Source organism: Salmo salar, chromosome ssa09, assembly GCF_905237065.1.
Source record: "Salmo salar chromosome ssa09, Ssal_v3.1, whole genome shotgun sequence".
Lineage (NCBI taxonomy): Eukaryota > Metazoa > Chordata > Actinopteri > Salmoniformes > Salmonidae > Salmo > Salmo salar.
The window spans coordinates 119,093,459-119,109,669 of NC_059450.1; positions in this window are offsets into that span (position 1 = coordinate 119,093,459).

The window sequence follows — 16,211 nt, forward strand, 5'->3', positions numbered from 1 at the left end:
GTTCACTACTTCCCAACACTGGCAAATTTCTATCTATCCACGTTGCAGAAATCAGCACAGCAGGGCCGCCGGCCTGTGACAAGCTGGCATTTGCACCAACACTCCTGACATAACCAGAGAAAACTGCTGATGCACAACCAAATTTTGAAATTACACATGGTCTATTGTAATATTTCTACTCTCAATAGTAAGTCGAGACCCCGACTGAGTTCAATTTCTTTCTATAAACTGTATATATATATATATTTATTGAGTTACAGTTCATATGAGGAAATCAGTCAATTGAAATAAATAAATTAGGCCCTAATCTATAGATTTCACCTGACTGGGAATACAGATATGCATCTGTTGGTCACAGATACACAAAAATATAAATGCAACATGTAAACTGTTGGTCCCATGTTTCATGAGCTGAAATAAAAGATCCCATAATTGTTCCATAAGCACAAAAAGCTGATTTCTCTCAAATTTGTTTACATCCCTTTGAGTGAGGATTTCCGCTTTGCCAAGATAATCCATCCACCTGGCAGGTGTGGCATGATCACATGATCATTACACAGGTGCACCTTGTGCCACAGATGTCACAGATGTCTCAAGGTTTGAGGGAGCGTACAATTGGCATGCTGACTGCAGGAATGTCCACCAGAGCTGTTACCAGATAATTTTATGTTAATTTCTCTACCATAAGCCATTTTAGAGAATTTGGCAGTACGTCCAACCCGGCCTCACAGCCACCGACCATGTATACGCCATTGTGTGGGTGAGCGGTTTGCTGATGTCAACGTTGTGAACAGACTGCCCCATGGTGGCGGTGGGGTTATGGTATGGGCAGGCATGAGCTACGGACAACGAACACTTTTAAATTTCATCGATGGCAATTTGAATGCACAGAAATATCATGACGAGATCCGGAGGCCCATTGTGAGGCACATTTGTTATTAAGGTACAGTGTATTTCATTGTATATTTTGGGTTGGGGGCCCCCTACCGGCCCTGGGTGGTAAGGACTGTGTGGCGGTAATAACAGGGTAATGTTAAATTGCATTAGTGGGTGGAAATGGATATCTACTGTCACGTTCGTCGTAGGAAGGAGACCAAAGCGCAGCGTGGGTATCGTTCCACATCTTTTAATTTAATGTGAAACTTTGCAAAATAAACAATAAACTACAAACAAAACACAAACCGTGACAAAAGAGGTGCAACATGCACTAACTCCAAATAATCTCCCACAAACACAGGTGGGAAAAACAACTACTTAAATATGATCCCCAATTAGAGACAACGATGACCTCTAATTGGGGATCATACAAAAATCCCAACATAGAAAAAATAATCTAGAACCAAAACAACATAGAACTAAATAAACTAGATAAACCCCCCCCAGTCACGCCCTGATCTACTCTACCATAGAAAATAAGAGCTCTCTATGGTCAGGACGTGACATCTACAATATCATTGATTGCTATAAAGACAGTAAAATACTGTATCATTGGATAAGCAGTATTGAGCAGGGGTATACCCATTTTATACAAAAGTTATACAAAAAGTTGCTACTTTCTGATGGCAATAACCTAGAAATTGTCGTAACAGACACATTTTGTTTTAGTAATGAGTGTTTGTAATGACAATTTGCACCATTTTGGGATTTGACTGCCAGGTAGTAAGGTTTACTTGGTTAACATGATCAGCTGTCATTTGATAGGTGGAAATATAATATCATACACTCTCCTTGTCATGTCCTTGTTCTCCTCAATCACTTACCAGTTTGTGTTTGAATTAATAATTTTGTTCAGAGTGATGGTCATGACGCAATACTGTGAGACGACAGTATTTTTTAAAAAGAAAGTAACAAACGCCTTATGCACATCAAATATTTATACAGTATTTTTGTAAACAGGTGCATTACATATTTTCAAATTATCAGAATTTTTCTAAGTGTAATATATAACAGAATATTAAAAGTCTAGTTGTGAGACAAGGCAAAAACATTGAAATGCAGGCACTGTCACGTCCTGACCATAGTAAATTGTTATTTTCTATGGTAGAGTAGGTCAGGGCGTGACAGGGGGTGTTTGTCTGTTTTTGTATTTCTATGTTCAGTTTCTATGTTTTGTATTTCTTTGTGTTGAGCCGAGTATGGTTCCTAACCAGAGGCAGCTGTCTATCGTTGTCTCTGATTAGGAACCATACTTAGGCAGCCTGTTTCCCCTTTGGGTTTTGTGGGTAGTTGTTTTCTGTTTTGTTCCTTGTAACCTGACGGAACTGTTGACGGTCGTTTTTGTTGTTTAGATTTAGTGTTTTCATTAAAGTAAAATATGAGCACTTTACACGCTGCGCCTTGGTCCCCTTTGTACGACCCTCGTTACAGAACTACCCACCATGACTGGATCAAGCGGCGTGCCCAGGCAGAGATGGACACCTGGTCACACATGGAATGGATAGAGAGGAGAAACTGGACTTGGGGGCAAGTCATTGACAGGTATCGGAGCCTACCGGGGAGGAACGAGAGGCAGCCCCCAAATATTTTGGGGTGGGCACACGGGTAGTTTGGCTGGGCCAAGGGTGAGCCCTGAGCCAACTCCCCGTGCTTATTGTGGTGAGCATGTGCCTGCCTCTCGCACTCTCTCTCCGGAACGCCTCAATAGCCCAGTAAGGCCGGTGCCTGCTTTGAGCACTCGGTCCTCAGTGTGTCTCCCCAGTCCGGTGAGACCGGTTCCAGCTCCCCGTAGGAAGCCTCCAGTGATGATCAAGGGTCCGAAGCCTCCAGTGATAAGCCATGGCACGAAGCCTCCAGTGATGATCCATGGCCCGGAGCCTGTAGGGATGATCCATGGCACGAAGCCTCTCGTGATAATCCATGGCCCGGAGCCTCCAGTGATGATCCATGGCACAAAGCCTCCAGTGATGATCCATGGCACAAAGCCTCCAGTGATGATCCATGGCGCGGAACCAGTAGTGATAATCCATGGCACGGAGCCTGCAGCGAAGGTCCCCAGTCCGGAACCTACAGAGACGCTCTTCAGTCCAGAGCCTCCAGCGACGCTCCTTAGCAGGGAACCTCCAGCGACGCTCCTCAGCCCGGAGCCTCCAGCGACGCTCCTCAGCCCGGAGCCTCCAGCGACGCTCCTCAGCCCGGAGACTCCAGCAACGCTCCCCAGTCCGGAGCCTCCAGCGACGCTCCCCAGTCCGGAGCCTCCAGCGGCGGGGAGTCCGCACCTTTTGGGGGGGGGGGTACTGTCACGCCCTGACCTGAGAGAGAGGGTTTGTTTCTCTATGTGGTTAGGTCAGGGTGTGGGGTGGGGTGGGGTGGGCATTCTATGTGTTGTATTTCTTTGTGTTGGGCCGAGTATGGTTCCTAACCAGAGGCAGCTGTCTATCGTTGTCTCTGATTAGGAACCATACTTAGGCAGCCTGTTTTTCCTTTGGGTTTTGTGGGTAGTTGTTTTCTGTTTTGTTCCTTGTAACCTGACGGAACTGTTGACGGTCGTTTTTGTTGTTTTGATTTAGTGTTTTCATTAAAGTAAAATATGAGCACTTCACACGCTGCGCCTTGGTCCCCTTTATACGACGCCCGTTACAGGCATTATATGCTTTACAAAATGAACACTAAATCAAAATTTAAAGCTGAAATATTATGCTTAAAATTATTTCAGTGTCTACTTTATATACAGTATGTAAAAAAAAAAATCCTGATATTTTATAGTTGCGAAATCCTCCTAATTTGGTGTGAGTCAGACATAGCAACATAAACTAGGTGAAACGATGTGAGTCCTCATAGACTGGGGCTCCCATAGTCAACTGATGTACTCCGACATCTGCACAGGTATTTCATTACCAACAACACAGAAGGTTGTCTTGGACATGTCAGGAAACCATTTGGGTGTTCACCTAGTAAACATGATATGGATACAATAAAAATGTATAGTGGGGCATGGCCTATAAAAACAGTATAATTTATTCCTTTGAATTCATTTGACTTCTGTCATTATAGGAGCACTTGACATTAAGTTGTTCTTATAGCCTAACCGTACTTACACAGTACTAACAGCAGTCACTGTTTTGTATTGACTTACAGTACTTTGTCATTTTACTGTACTTGTCTTTACTCCTATATAATAAAGAAGTGACCAATAAACAGCTGTGTAAAAAAAAAACTCTGAAAATGAATTGTCTATCATATGAGCTTTTTTTCTACATGAGAATTTGAACACATCTGAAATGCCCCCATAGACTAAATTGCCTCATATTCCTAAATTGCCATGATTTATTTAAATCAATAGCGTGCAGTTTAGCAGCACAACCCACATTTGTATTGTACTACAAATATTCATTCCCAGACCTGGGGTCTGCTCTAGCAGTGCTGATGAAGGGTACAGAAACCATGCATTCTGAGACTTAAGTTGTTTTGACATCCAGAGCCAAGCCACTGTTGTTGTGTATGCACATGCACAGAACTACACGCTCATTGGACTTCTTTACGGATCTCCAATGAAACATTGTGATACTAAAGGCCCACATTTTTTAGGTCCATATTTGCACTTTAATAGGCTGTTGTCAAACAAAAGTGCACACTCTGTCGTAGTGAAGACTGTATGTGCTTAGACGCTCAAGCCCAACATACACATTCAGTCACACACAACTGAACACAAACACATGCAATGCCCAGAGACCCACTAAGTGCATAACGAGAGTGTGGGGAGAAAGAGTAGAAGAGGGGAAGCATGAGACATTCCAAAGGCACATATGACCCTGACACAAACAAACACCATCCCTGCTTTCAAAAGGAGCAGAGTTACCAGGTGTTTTCCAGTCTGCATGGGCACAAGGTTTATTTTGGGAAGATAAACAGAAATGTCATGTTTGCGCCGTTCATGTGAGTCTTTTGTGCCACAGTGAGAAATTCTTGAGTCCCATTTTCTCTGCTAACAATCAATTCAAACCAGGAGCCAGCAAACACGGTGGAGTGGATACCCATGCTGGGGGTCACAGAATGTCAAAGGGTCACCGTGCTTTGTCAATAAATGAAGCACAGCACTGACTACTTTAGTTCCACATGATGACCATATTCTATGCTCCTTGATCTGTTACGTCATCAAATCCCGTCTTTGATTTACTATTGCTATATCAAGAATCATATACTTTTTCATTGATAATAATCACACATTCCCATATCATTATTGTTGAAGGCCCAGCAGGTCACATTGACGCATCCAACCCGGTCTGACTCTGACAACCAGACGGAATTTGCAGCAGACAACTAAAAACTCTAAGTGATTCTACAGATCATTCTGGAGTTCAGATACAGCTGAACATAATGCCATCCCATGATGCTCCACTCCAGTGCATCTTGGGCAGAAACAGAAAGATAGCAGGAAGCTGGGCCAGAGGGGGTCTGCAGATGTCTTGATGGGCGACTGGCGTTTTAGCCATGCAGAGGCTTTCAACCCCAACAGTCAAACTTTCCAGAGAATCCTGCGTCCCATTCTAGGCCAGGGGAGGGAAGCCAAACAGAAGTCGTAAGATGGTTTTTCATTGTTTCAACGACTGGCCTGCTCACGCGGAAGCTGCTGAATCGTTTATCAAGGAGGAAAGAGGGTAGGAGAATTGTACAGGACAGGCGTTGAAGGAGAGGAAAGGCTACATATTTCACCATGCAACAATACTACTAGAACAGGTCCATATGGTCTTAGATATTGCTTTTTAATATGCACCTCAAAGTACAGATCGAAATCTAAAGGAACAGCAGGAATGGTGATTAAAGAGAGGAATCTCTGGCCCCCGGAGTTAGAATATCATTCATTCCACTTGGTTGAAATATCACAGGACTATAGCCAGCGTCTCTGCAGCCAGCCTTGCTAAACCTAAACCACCAGCCGCAGAGTGGAGGGCTAAAAACACACGCTCCGTCTCCAACACAGATGAAAGTGGTTGACTGGAGCAAGCCCTTGGATTAGGCCGGATCCCAGCCAAAGCCACACGCATCCCGATGACCTACATATACGCTGCGGTGATTTCTGGCCACTGCCTGGCCCTATGAGCCTCGTTACCGCTAGCAGCTAGCACTGTCCGGCTCGGAGGAGAGGAGACCGCAAATGGACGAGGAGCGCAGGATCATGTTACTCTTAATTACCCTTGTCTGGCCATTGGCATTGACCCGTAGCTGTTTAACTGCCCAGAGCTCCCTCCCCACTATGATGAGTGACAGCCCTTCAGGGACTACTGTACCCAGTGATTTACACAGACACACCTGCTTCCCAGTACAGGTCACCTCTCACCCTGGGAAGCCAGGGATTGGCCCTTTGACTAATCACCCTGTCAGACACCTGCCGTGGGCAACCAGTCGTCACTCCAGACTTGTAGCAACAGCCGAGCTGTGACAGATTGCCTGGACTAATTAGGTGAGTGAGTGAGGTGCTGGAAGGGTTTTTGGATTTTAAAATGGCAGCTGAACATCCCTGAGGAGGGAGCAGGATTGCGTAGGTCACCTGGATGAGTCAGAGCACGTGCTAGGGAACACACAGCTGCCAGTCACTAGTTCTAGGCCTGTTTCAGCGGAGAATTGTCACGGGCGTCGTAGGAATTAGACCAAAATGCAGCGGGTACGTGAATGCTCATTATCTTCTTTATTAAATAAAATGAACACTGAACAAAAAGAACGACGAAAACAGTCTTGTCAGGCACACAGCTAAACAAGAAACAACTATCCACAAAAACCCCATAGAAAACACCCCTACTAAATAGGACCTTCAATTAGAGGCAACGAGGAACAACTGCCTCCAATTGAAGGTCAAAACAATAAACTAGACATAGAAATTGAAAAACTAGAAAATAGAACATAGAAATACAAAACATAGAACACTACCCAAAAACCCCGATAACACAAAACAAACACACCCCTGCCACGTCCTGACCAAACTACAATAACAAATAACCCCTTAAACTGGTCAGGATGTGACAGTACCCCCCACCAAAGGTGCAGACCCCGGATGCACCTTAAACAAAAACACAAAAATAAACCCAAAACAAAAATAATCCCAAATTAAAGGGAGGGAAGGGAGGGTGGCCGCCGTCACCGACGGTTCTTGTGCTACACTCCCCCCTCCCCAACCTCCTACTACGGAGGTGGCTCAGGCCTTACTCCCCAACCTAACCTGTCCACCCCCGCTAACTGTTTATTATATTTTACCCCTCCCGAAGTCTATGGACTAAGGCGCATCGCTGAAGACCTCGGGCTGATGCGCGTCGCTGGAGACCTCGGGCTGATGCGCGTCGCTGGAGACCTCGGGCTGATGCGCGTCGCTGGAGACCTCGGGCTGATGCGCGTCGCTGGAGACCTCGGGCTGATGCGCGTCGCTGGAGACCTCGGACTGATGCGCGTCGCTGGAGACCTCGGACTGGAGGGCGACTCTGCAGGCTCCGAACTGTGGGCCATCTCTAGACGGGGCACTGTCGCCGGAAGCTCTGGACGGGGCACTGTTGACGGACACTCTGGACGGGCACTGTTGACGGACACTCTGGACGGGGCACTGTTGCCGGACACTCTGGACGGGGCACTGTTGCCGGACACTCTGGACGGGGCACTGTTGCCGGACACTCTGGACGGGGCACTGTTGCCGGACACTCTGAACAGGGCACTGTTGCCGGAAGCTCTGGATGGGGACTGCGCACTGAAGGCCTGATGCGTGGGGCTGGCTTAGGAGGTGCCAGACTAGGGAAACGCACCACAGGGCTAGTGCGAGGAGCAGGAGCAGGACGAGCTGGACTGGGCTGAACGCACTGGAGGCCTGGTGCGTGGGGCTGGTACTGGAGGTACCAGACTGGAGACACGCACCCCAAGGTTAGTGCGAGGAGTGGGAACAGGACATACTAGACTGGGCTGACGCACTGAAGGCCTGGTGCGTGGTGCTGGCTTTGGAGGCGCCTGACTAGAGACACGCACCTCAGGGCTAGTGCGAGGAGCAGGAACTGGATACACCGAACTGGATATTACCATCCTGGCTGGATGGTAATAGTAGCCCTGTACGAGCGAAGTGCTGGCACAGGGCGAACTGGGCCGTGCAGAGGCCTGATGGCTGCCATGCGTAGAGCAGGCGTAGGGTAGCCTGGGCCTAGGAGGCGCACTGGTGGCCAGATGTGCTGCGCAGGCATCCTCCTTCCAGGCTGGATGCCCACTCTAGCACAGGCACTTGCGAGGGGCTGGGATCGCTCCCACCGGACTGTGCGTGTGCATGGGCGAGATTGTGCGCACTTCCGCATACACCGACGCTCTCCACATGCTCCCCATAATAAGCACAGGGAGTTGGCTTAGGGCTCACCCTTGGCCCAGCCAAACTACCCGTGTGCCCCCCCCCAAACAATTATTGGGGGTGCCTCTCCAGCTTCCTTGCTAGCCGTGTCCCAGCATAGCGTTCTCTGTCCTCTCCAGCCTTCCTCCATGGTCCTTCTCCCGCTAGTATCTGCTCCCAAGTCCAAAACTCCTTATAGCTCTGCTGCTGCTCCTTCCTCCGCTGCTTGGTACGTTGTTGGTGGGTAGTTCTGTCACGGGCGTCGTAGGAATTAGACCAAAATGCAGCGGGTACGTGAATGCTCATTATCTTCTTTATTAAATAAAATGAACATTGAACAAAAAGAACAACGAAAACAGTCTTGTCAGGCACACAGCTAAACAACAAACAACTACCCACAAAAACCCCATGAAAAACACCCCTACTAAATAGGACCATCAATTAGAGGCAACGAGGAACAGCTGCCTCCAATTGAAGGTCAAAACAATAAACTAGACATAGAAATTGAAAAACTAGAAAATAGAACAAAGAAATACAAAACATAGAACACTACCCAAAAACCCCGACAACACAAAACAAACACACCCCTGCCACATCCTGACCAAACTACAATAACAAATAACCCCTTAAACTGGTCAGGACGTGAGAAGAATATTACAGGACTCCGACAGAGGCTGTAGTTAGGCAGATATTTTGAGAAGTATGGGGGAACAGTGTCAGTAGAAGCGGCTATGTAATTTGGTACTCTGCTGTTTGCCATTTCAAGAACAAGTGACGCAACAATCCAGCTGGGGCTGATCTTGTTACTTAACATCATTGGTGTCCAAATTCCTTTCCTTATGACCCACTTCTTCCTCAAGATGGAAGTTGAAAGGCTGATAACATTCATTGCATCAGAAGATACTGAAATAAACTATCTAGGAGAACATTCCTTCAAAAACTAGCTTTCCAAGCACGTAAAATAATTAGTGTCGTGTTATACATTAGAATCTCGAGAGCAGATAAGAACAATCGGTAATGATTTCATTCAGAGAGAACTCTGGGTCTTGGAAGCATTTTTACCATTACCATCCCCTTTCCCTACACAGAAAAAAATTAACATTCTTAAATGGTTCTTCCTCAGCTCATAAGGTTCCTTGGAGAACTCTTACCTGGAAAGGAAAACTCCTTTCAAAAACATCATGTTGGTATTTATTTCATTAGTTGACTGTTAGTACAGTCCCAAAATGTTTTGCATGTCAGCATTCAAGTTTTCAAGATATTGGACTTTCAAGAAGTAAAGTATCAATGGCCACATCATCATGATGATTCAAAATGCAGTCGTGTAAAAGAAGCTCAGTGTTGGTGTTAATAACCAGAGTTGAACCAAAACCTTGCCCATCATTATCATATTTCCCAGCATGTGCTATTGCAGGTTGATTTTTAGAATAGTTTGTTTCAATATATATGTTTTTTACATTGATGGACTATTCAAAACTATTCCAATCTGTTACTTGGACTTATTGCACCTGTTACAGAAATGGTTGTTCCAGTTTATATGTTTAAGGCAGTCTCATATCTTAGTCTTCCCGACCCTGGCAGTCATTCTGAATGCAGGTTGCTGTGGAATAAAAATTCTAAATGCTGGATATCCCAACTTTGGCTGAATAGGAATTACACATCACTTTGCGAGCCAACATAATGTGTCTTGCAGGCCTGATGTGGCCTGTAAACTATGAGTTTCAGTCCACTGTGTTATGCTTAAACCAGGCACTCAAAAAAAGGCCTTTTGAAGTATGTATTGTATTGTCTTAATAATTACATTTTAATGACACCCTCATTCACTTAGGATCTCACTTGGTGAAAGCCACAGAACTGAAAATGAATGAATGCAACAACCATGTCTCTGTCACTAGCAAACACAGTCATAGGTGGTACTGTTAACTCGAAATTCATTCAAAATGCACCTTGGGATGTATGCAAATAAGGTTTAAAACCCCCTATTCAATTCCAGTCCTGAAGACCATAAAAATGTCTCATTCTGGATTTTTGTAGGGCTCTTGTAATGATGTACGCAGAGAGTCGGGAAGCAAGTTCAGGGAGTGAATACATTTAATAAATAAACAAACATGAACCAGACAAGAAACACGAACAGCGCACCGACATGAAACAGATACAGAAACAATAACCCCTGGGGAAGGAACCAAAGGGAGTGACATACATAGAGAAGGTAATCAAGGAGCTGATGGAGTCCAGGTGAGTCTGATGACGCGCTTGTGCGCGTAACGATGGTGACAGGTGTGCGCCATCATGAGCAGCCTAGTGACCTAGAGCGCCGGAGAGGGAGTATACATGACGGTTCTTTAAAGAACCGTCACGTGTATGGTTCTTCAGAGACCCTAAAATGGTTCCCTATGGCATTGCTCTCAAGAATCTTATTTGTTCCCAACTTGCACCTTTATTTCTAAGAGTGTAATGCACACATGGGCTTTCCCAAACAGTTTCAGCTTCTGTGCGACTCATACTGTAGTGGTAACACTATATTTTGACAGTGAGCAGAGTAACCAACACAGGGCCCATCGACCCCAGGCCTGAGAAGGCAGTGACCAGACCAACAACAGGAAATGGTCGTAGCCTTTGGCCTAGAAAACAGTCCCCCAACTTCCTGCCCCGTGCATATTGCGACTAGAAGACGACGCTTACCGTCCAGCAGTGTGTTGCCAAGGACCCCCAAGGTCAGCAAAATCACCCCTTTGCCCTCCCTTTCACCCGTTGCTATGACAACAGGGGTATAGGAAGTGCTTAGCCAATTGTGTTCTATTGCCACAGCTGGTGTCGGTTACAGTGTTTGCCCCCCCTATCCTTAAACCCCCCTCTCTCCACATCCTCAAGACCCTCACACTCTTAAACGGTGTCTGAAAATGTTGGAGTTGAGGTGAGCCATAGGGGATCATCCCACATGGGATCCAAACCTCAAGGAGGATAAATCTACACATTAGCAACGGGGCCTCGACACACTACACTGACACACTGTAGGTGGGGGGGGGGGGGAGTGGTCTGCTGCAGTCAGCAAAAGGAAAGGATGAATCTGGGAAAGGTTAGGGGGAAGAGATGAACAGCCTCCATCCCTCTCACACTGTCACGTCCTCTCTAGTGTGGGACTGGAGAGAGGAAGGGAGAGAGGGAAGAAGGGAAGGAATTGGGGGAGAGCGATTGAGAAGGAGTGAACAGATTTGAGAGAGGGGGGAGAAAGACTGAGAGAATAAGCGAAAGAGGGAGAGATGGAAAGATAGCGACAGACAGATTAGTGAAGGCTGAGCTTATCAAGATGGCTTAAGTGTGTCTCCAAACTATTATGCACATCATCTCTGTCCTTCGTCTCTCAGTTCCAAGGTATAGAAACTCAATAGGAAAGTACATCAGAAGTACTGAATCATTAGTTATACAGTACATGCAACTTCTGACGCCCACACACTCACACACACCTTCCTGCCAATGGCACACACACCGTATGCTTAAAATGAACATTAAGTGGTGTTCTTTATAGGGTCTCTTTGGGGAAAAGAGAGGGCTGTGGTAGACAATTCAAACTGTGTGTCTAATTGGGCAGATGACATCACCCTCTGATGTCATACGAGGACGAGTAAGAACCCAATGCGCTGATTACTACTCTCACTATGCAGGGATCCTGTCTCCATCTCACCAGATATGGGAACATTGGGATGAAGAAACAGAGAGAGAGAAAGGGAGACCGACAGAGAGATAGAAACTCGTGACAGATGTTGGAGTCCGGGAGATCAAGACGGTCTGCAGTCGTGTTTTCTAATCGCTGAGACAGCAACAACCCATCAGGCAATAGGAGAGCCCCTAAAGGAGAAGTATTATATAATATACCATGTAGCAGACACTTATATCCAAAGTTGCATGCATGCAAACATTACTCGGTTGGGTGGCCCACAGCGGGAATCAAACCCACGATCGTGGCATTGCAAGCGCCATGCTCTACCACAGAGGACAACATGTGTGACTAACTACATCATGATAGAGATAGGGCTAGAAGACCGAGAGGTCAGGAAAAGGGAGATTTATTTTCATGATGTGGTGAATACACACTAATTGAATACAGCAGGCTCCACTAATGGGAGGCGGGCCCTCGATTCAAGCCCCCCTACGTGGCAGACATTCCCTAACTGTTTGTCACCCTCTGTCCTGGCACTGGCATACACTATGTGGGTCTGTGTTTCTCTCTTATCATTTTGTATAATTTGACCCCGATTTTTCAGGGGAAGCTACAGCACCTCTACTTCCCGCGGCTATGTCTCTGTGTGTGTGTTTCTGTCTCTCTGTCTGTGTGTGTGTCTGGAACAAGTCAAGTGGCATTTGCTGCATAAGCACAGCTCCTGTTCTCACCGGGGATATAGTAGGGTATGAGTTGGTTGTGAGTTGGTTATGAGTTGGTTAGGATGTGTGTGTGTCTGAGTGGCTGTTTATAATACTGTTTATGATTATGTGTCTGGGAAGCTATTTCTGTAAATATCTCTGTAGTCTACTAGGATGTGTCATTAGTCTGGAATGTGTGTACTTCATGAGTGTCTGAGAGAGAGAGAGACAGACAGACAAACAGACCTACCGACCGAGGGGGAGACAGAAAGAGACAGAGAGAGAATAGTGTGTTACAATACACTTCCTTATTGTCTCCCTGTTCATAATACCTTTGTCAGCACACCTTTAAAGGCCTCTCGTCTTTCTCCCTGCGTTGGATCCTCTCTCTACCTCCACAGCCATGGTGAATGACCCACTCCGAGCCTCTGGCCTGGGGAGACTCATCTGGTTTCAGTGGGCCCTGACAGCTCAAACCACAAAATGATTCAGCCAAATAAAAGTGTCAGACGAAGCTTCATCCCTCCAGGTGTAGGGAAATAAAAGCCAGCCCTTAGACGACTTCAGTTACCTAACATGGTCATATCCATAGAGAGAGATGGTCACGTTCAAACCAGCGGCACTAACTTTGAACAGTAAACATTGATTATTCATATGAGGCAGACAAACAATTATTCTAGAGTTGCTCAATGTATGTTGCCTCATGACCGTGCCAGTGTCAACTTTGTTGTCTTGCCTGCAATGAATCATCCATTATATGAATCATCCATTATGTCTGCACCATTATCTATTACGCATCTGTTCCCTGAGGCAGGATCACCATGGACATTTCTCTGATGGTAATGAGAGAGTAGTTGCTTCTCACGCCTCCCAGGTAAACTCCCAGGTATCTCTGTTTTCATTGGCTCAAACGAAATAGCTCGACGTGGTTTGTAATCATAGCTGGCAAATGACAAAGTGTCTACCCCACTCATGCCTCGCTCCAGAGTGTTTCCTTGTTTATGTCTAAGTGGTGCAACTGACATGTGTTTGGGAGAAGACGTCAAGAGAGGAGGAGGAGAAGCATTATGGGTAGAGGGTGCCAGCGTTTCATAGGCCTAATTTCATCTCATCATGTCATTACATGAAAAGTATTACCACAGTTTCCACATTACCGGTGAAACCATAAGAATGAAATACTGACTGTAGTAAAAATGTGCATGTCTTCAGCTTTTTTCTGAGTCTCTACGCACAACGTTGTTTACCTAACGGTTAATTACATATTTGAATCGCCACCAAAACATTCCTCTACACTGACGATTGTATCTCGCAGTAACACACAGGGTCTTTCTGCCAAAAGTCCAAGTCGTTCAGTTTCACCACAACTGAAATGACCTTAAAACAGCTCAACTTCCCTCAGGTTTGACATCAAACTGAAGAGTCCTACCTTGGAGGTGAATTGCTGCTCGCTCGAGAGAACACCTCTCTCCCATTCCTCTAATGTCATAAATATAGTTAATTGCCTGTAAAGTTTACCACACACATTGACTTGGCTACCATGAGGAATACCACACAGATTTCACCTGGCTTTAACTCGCAGTAGATACAAGGCCCTGATTGGTCTGTTGTCCTGGCAAGGGAGATGTACAGCCTTCAAGGACCATTTGGTCTTCATCTCAAGGTAACAATAGGTTATAAACTTATCCCTGATGTAACACGGAGTCTGGAGGCATTTAGCATACAGTCTGCATTAAAATACAGATGAAAATGTGTTATGGCACTCTATCGTAGAGTGGGCGTGCCAAATGAAGAGGTTGGGAGAACATACACAAGTACGTACTGTACCTCTTCGTGTAGGCATAGCCACATATTTCATTGGATACTGTTAAATACACTGAATACCCATTCGCAACACTTTACCGTCATGGACTCGTTAGAGCATGGCACTTGCAACGCCAGGATTGTGGGTTCGATTCCCGGTGCCCATTCGTAAAATGTATGCATGCATGACTAAGTCACTTTTGGATAAAAGCTTCTGCTAAATGGCATATATTGTTATTATTATATTGACATTACATATCTTATATCTTGTCAATCTTGTTTTATGCTTGAGAGGTTCTCATGGCCTCAGAGGGATGAACGACTGATAAACGATTTATAAACATGTATAAACCCATCAACACTTTGCCCGACATATTTCCTTGACAACACTTTCCCTTCTCCACACATTCCCTTCATCATCATACTGCTCTCGGTTTTTCTCTCACACTTTCACAAAAACAAATCATCAGTGAATAGAGCCACATACCAGGAAGTGTTTGGAAGAAAAGAGGGGTCAAAGGACATGGTGTAGTCTAGCCACCTCACCATCTCCTAAATCATCCAGCAAAAGTATTTTCCATTTCATGGCCATTTTAGCATTCTCAAGGCTGCTTTTTATACGCATCTTCTACTCCAACCCAGTGAAACCATCCCCCTCTTCATTTTACCTTTTTAAGTGTGACTGGTCATGGCCGGCGGTCCTAAATATCACCAGACTTCCCATTTATAGGCACGGGGACCAACGAAAGAATGAGAGAAAGAAAGAGAAAATAGAGGGGAAGTGGATAAAAAAAGAGAAGTGGAGGTCGGTTGGTGTCGTGGGAACTGGGAGCGGAGTCTGGATCGCAAAAACTTCGGCCCTCCAGAGGATTCGCAACCGCTTTCAATTTTAGTCGGGGTCACTCGGATTTCAGTCCCCTTTTCTGCCAAGATATCAACTCCCCTTTAGGACCTTCCCTCCACGCTCTAGAGAGCCAAAGTCATGACATCATACTTAGTGGAGAAGTATTCTTTCCTAGCTTTCACCTCACTACTTTCTTTCTCTTGCTTTTCCTCTCGTTCTCTCTGTCTTTCCTCCTTTTTGCCCCTCTCTCTTTCTCTCCTCTGTTACTCCTCTCTGGCATGGCTGATTTGGGGTCAGTTCTTGTGGTTGGCTCTGTGGAGTTTTTGGGCTCTGTTATCAGCCTGCTAAAGACCTGGTGATGGGTGGGAGAGGGCTGGAGGGGAGGGGAAGTACTCGAGGTGTGGGACACTTTTACTTGACATAATACCAAACAGACAAACACCCTCCTTCACGCATTCAAACCCACCATCTATAACTTCCTGACACACAAACCCCGACACACACGTCTCAATGTGTGTTGGAGAAGGGGAAAAGGGAGGGATCACACTCCCACTCATGCCCCCAGGAATGCAGAGCATCCCTCAAATCTGTCAGGCAGCTGGTGAGGGGTGGAGGTGTACAGGAGGTGTGGGGGAGGGTTAGGGGGGTGAGGGGGTGTCATGCTAAACAAGCACAATTACACCAACACTGGATTGAAAACAGATGACCACAGGCACAGACAACAACACAGAGATAGGTTACTAAGGCCAGGGTACACATTGGGCCAAACAAAGCCCCACATAGTGCACACTACTGGAACTGCAGGAGGAGAGTTACGGGTTTTGGGCCTGGGAGCACGCTGTGGAGAGAAGAGAAGGATTAGACTGTAGGAGCAGGGCTGACAGTGTCCTATGGACTTACCTTGGACAGTCAGTGAGAGTTATA